This window comes from Garra rufa, unplaced genomic scaffold (genome assembly GCF_049309525.1).
Source record: "Garra rufa unplaced genomic scaffold, GarRuf1.0 hap1_unplaced_001, whole genome shotgun sequence".
In the NCBI taxonomy this organism is placed as follows: domain Eukaryota; kingdom Metazoa; phylum Chordata; class Actinopteri; order Cypriniformes; family Cyprinidae; genus Garra; species Garra rufa.
In genome coordinates this window covers 20,549,662-20,553,267 of record NW_027394276.1, presented here as the reverse complement: position 1 = coordinate 20,553,267, position 3,606 = coordinate 20,549,662, and the positions used below count along the sequence as shown (strand labels likewise).

General features: G+C 36.8%; 1 non-coding gene across 1 annotated transcript; it reads right to left on the bottom strand.

Annotated features, from left to right (window-relative positions):
- Positions 1–2,087: 2,087 nt before the first annotated feature.
- Positions 2,088–2,206, bottom strand: LOC141303538 (5S ribosomal RNA). The gene has a single exon (XR_012343518.1). It is a non-coding gene; the product is annotated as a 5S ribosomal RNA (ribosomal RNA).
- Positions 2,207–3,606: the final 1,400 nt, after the last annotated feature.

The window sequence follows — 3,606 nt, the reverse complement described above, 5'->3', positions numbered from 1 at the left end:
CATATCTGAAAGTTCCATCTCCATCATTTGATTTTCTCCCTCCTTCTTTTCTCCGTCTTCATTAAAATCCCCAGCTTTTTGTCCATTTCTCATTATATGCTCCATTTCTCCTTGTTGTAGTCCTTGTTCCTCCTGTGCTCCATCCAGTTGTGCATCATCCTCATTGTTTCCTTCTTGCACCTGTCTGTCTACCTGTTGTTCCTTTCCTCCTTCCTCCCCCTCCATCCAACATTCACATTTATCTAAAATCTCTTCACACTCCGGGCACCTGACAGCACTGCATTCTCGTGCAAAGTGTCCCCTTTCTCCACATTTATAGCACTTAAAATTGGGGCATTCCTTCAGCATGTGATCCGGGCTCATGCACAGCCTACAAGTTTTCACTTGCTGACTGTGCATCACCCGGAAATGCTGTACCCCTTCGGCTGTCTCCAGCCTAGTACTATATGGTAGTGACGCCACATCCTTAGGGAACCTCACTCTTAGGAACCTTGTTCCATCCTCTATATCTGTGCCCGGGTAACATCTCCTTTTTATTTTTGTAATGGGCTCAACACCCCATCCTTCCAATTTTTCTGTAATTTTACTATTTTCTAGGTAGACAGGCAGGTGCAAGAAGGAAACAACATAGTCTCTGCTATGTAAATTTTTCACTTTACAATCAGTTCCTTTCATCTTTAGTCCTTCCAGTAGTTTATTTCACTCCTCCTACTTTTCCATTGTTAGTTCATACTCCCTCCTTTGTCGTGGGCTTAATGCCAAAATTTTCCCATGTCCACATTGTTCTGTTACTGCATTGATGACATCCTCCGCCCTCAGGTTTTTTTACATTTTCAACATTTACAATTAGCGTAGCCTCTTTCAAATATTTCCTTTCAAAAGCCTTATTCCTTACATTTTCGTTTCCTGCTCGTTGTTGTATATCCAGTCCGTTGCCATTAATCTTACGCCTTCCTCCTGCCTGTCCATTGTCATATGCCGTGCTTGTTTCTCCTCCTAATCCATTATCAATTTCCTTTCGCCATCCTCCTGCCAGTCCATTATTCATATCCGCTCGAGTTTCTCCTGCCGCAGCCAAGTTTGTTACCATGCATCCGTCGGCCATTTTTAACACAAACAACCCAAAAAAACGAGTACTAAATTAAACAAACAAACTGTTCCCACCAAACAGCATATGCTGTTGGGAGGAATAAACTACACAAATAAATGAAAAAAAAACTATACAAAAAGCACTAATACTTTAACAAATAAAACAAAGATAAACACAAAATGAGGGAGAGCCTTTCCCTCCCAACTGCAGCCAAATACTTCCCGTTTGCACGCTAGCGCACTCAGGGTGGTATGGCCGTAAGCGAGGCCTGCTCCAAAAAGTGGGCTATTTAAAGATCAGCCTCCGTAAAAGCCAGCATGTCATATTAAAAAGTGAAGAAAAGGCAAAAGGTTTATTTATATTGGTTTATTTACAAGGTTCACATAAAATACTTTAAAACAACACGATAAAACTAGGTGAACTCAGTCTGTTAAAAGAATACAGTTCAGTTGTCCATACCCTAAAAACAGTCCAAGAATCCCAGTGTGTTGATAAGTCCAATGTGAGTGTCCACCAGTGTATGTACAATCCACAGAAAGTGTAATCCAAAGTTTGCAGGTGGTGAATGGAAAGGTGAGCTCTAAAATGAGCAACTCCTCAATCCAACAGTTTGGTGACTGTCCTTTATTTGTCATGCTGCTCTCTTATACAGTTGCAATTCCTGCTTCCTGTCATGTGTCTAGTCACATGACAGGCCAACCATCCATTTATTAAAGACACACACACACTTAAAATGTTAAGAGTAATAAAATGGCCTGTAAAACTGTTAAAACTCTATAATACATTTAAATGATTGTAATAAATAGAGCGGTAAAACATGTCTTTTGTGTGACAGTGTCACACAAGTATTAAACTGGCCCTACCCTGCTTAGCTTCCGAGATCAGACGCTCTCAGGGTGGTATGGCCATAAGCGAGGCCTGCTACAAAAAGTAGGCTATTTAAAGATCAGCCTCCGTAAAAGCAAGCGTAGCACATAAATAGTGAAGAAAAGGCAAAAGCTTACAGCACCTGGTATTCCCAGGCGGTCTCCCATCCAAGTACTAACCAGGCCCGACTCTGCTTGGCTTCCAAGATCAGACGAGATCGGGCGCTCTCAGGGTGGTATGGCCATAAGCGAGGGCTGCTCCAAAAAGTGGGCTATTTAAAGATCAGCCTCCATAAAAGCCAGCATGTTATATTAAAAAGTGAAGAAAAGGCAAAAGCTTACAGCACCTGGTATTCCCAGGTGGTCTCCCATCCAAGTACTAACCAGGCCCGACGCTGCTTAGCTTCCGAGATCAGAGATTTTTTTTTTTTATCATAACAAATTCTCACATACAGTACATAATTTGCAGTCATTAGTCATCTGGTAACACAAACTTTAAAACCAAAAAAAACAACAACTTTGAATTAAAACAATTTTGGGATTTTCCTATAACAACAAGTTCTGATATACATAACATTTTTGCAAACATGGTAAATGCAAATTTGGTAAAAAGATCCGAACTTTAAAGCATACAAAATTCCACATACAAGGGATCTTCTTATAACAGCAAACTCTAACATATACATCATAGTTTGGAATCAACCTTCTTTTGGTAATAAAACTTTAAACCCTGTCCAAGTCCTTGTGACATAAGGATTATTTTTAACAATACTTCTAACAAATATTTCTATATTATTGCACATATTACAATAATCATATATTACTTGTAATTCCTCTGTTAATATCTGCTCATATAATGCAATTACAGAAATTTATTTTCCCTTCTGTCTCATTATATTTCTTCTTTTCCATATTGCATATCTGGCTATAGATAACATAAAATTAATCGTATATTTATTTTTAGATTTGCCACTAATTCCAAATAAAAGTAAATTATCCCATTCTTTTATATCCATTTGTTCATTGTATATAAAATTAGTCACCATCTTTTTTTTAAATTTTAATAATACCATTCAACTTTCTGCAATTCAAAAAAATATGTAGTACACCTTCTGCTTTTTCCAGACATATCTTACATCTGTCATCTTGTTCCAGCCCTATTTTATGTAAAATCATTCCTGTCATCAAACAATTGTGTCTTAATAAAAAATAAAAAATTTCTATAGTCGGGCTTTTAAAATTCATCCTTACATTTTTCCATATTTCTGAAGCATCAAAATCATCAAACAGCTTTTCCCAAAATACTATTGCTTTTGGTTTTATGAAAGCATTATTGCGTATTAAAGTGTAGAACGATTTAATAGCACATTCACTAAAAACCAATCTTATCTTCTCCTACTTTTAAAAAAATTTTGTTTTCCCTTTCTGACTTTCTTCGTTATTTTCATTAATAGTTTTAATCAATTTTTCTGGTAAAGCTAACTTTAATTTTGCATACTGTTCTTCAATTTTTCCTTTATTTTCTATTTCCTCTCTTTCTTCCAACGAGTCGATTATTGCTTGTATGGGTAAAAATCCAGGTATAACTTCATATAATATATCCTTAATTTGTCTAAAACCTACTATATACCAATTTTCATAAAATATTTT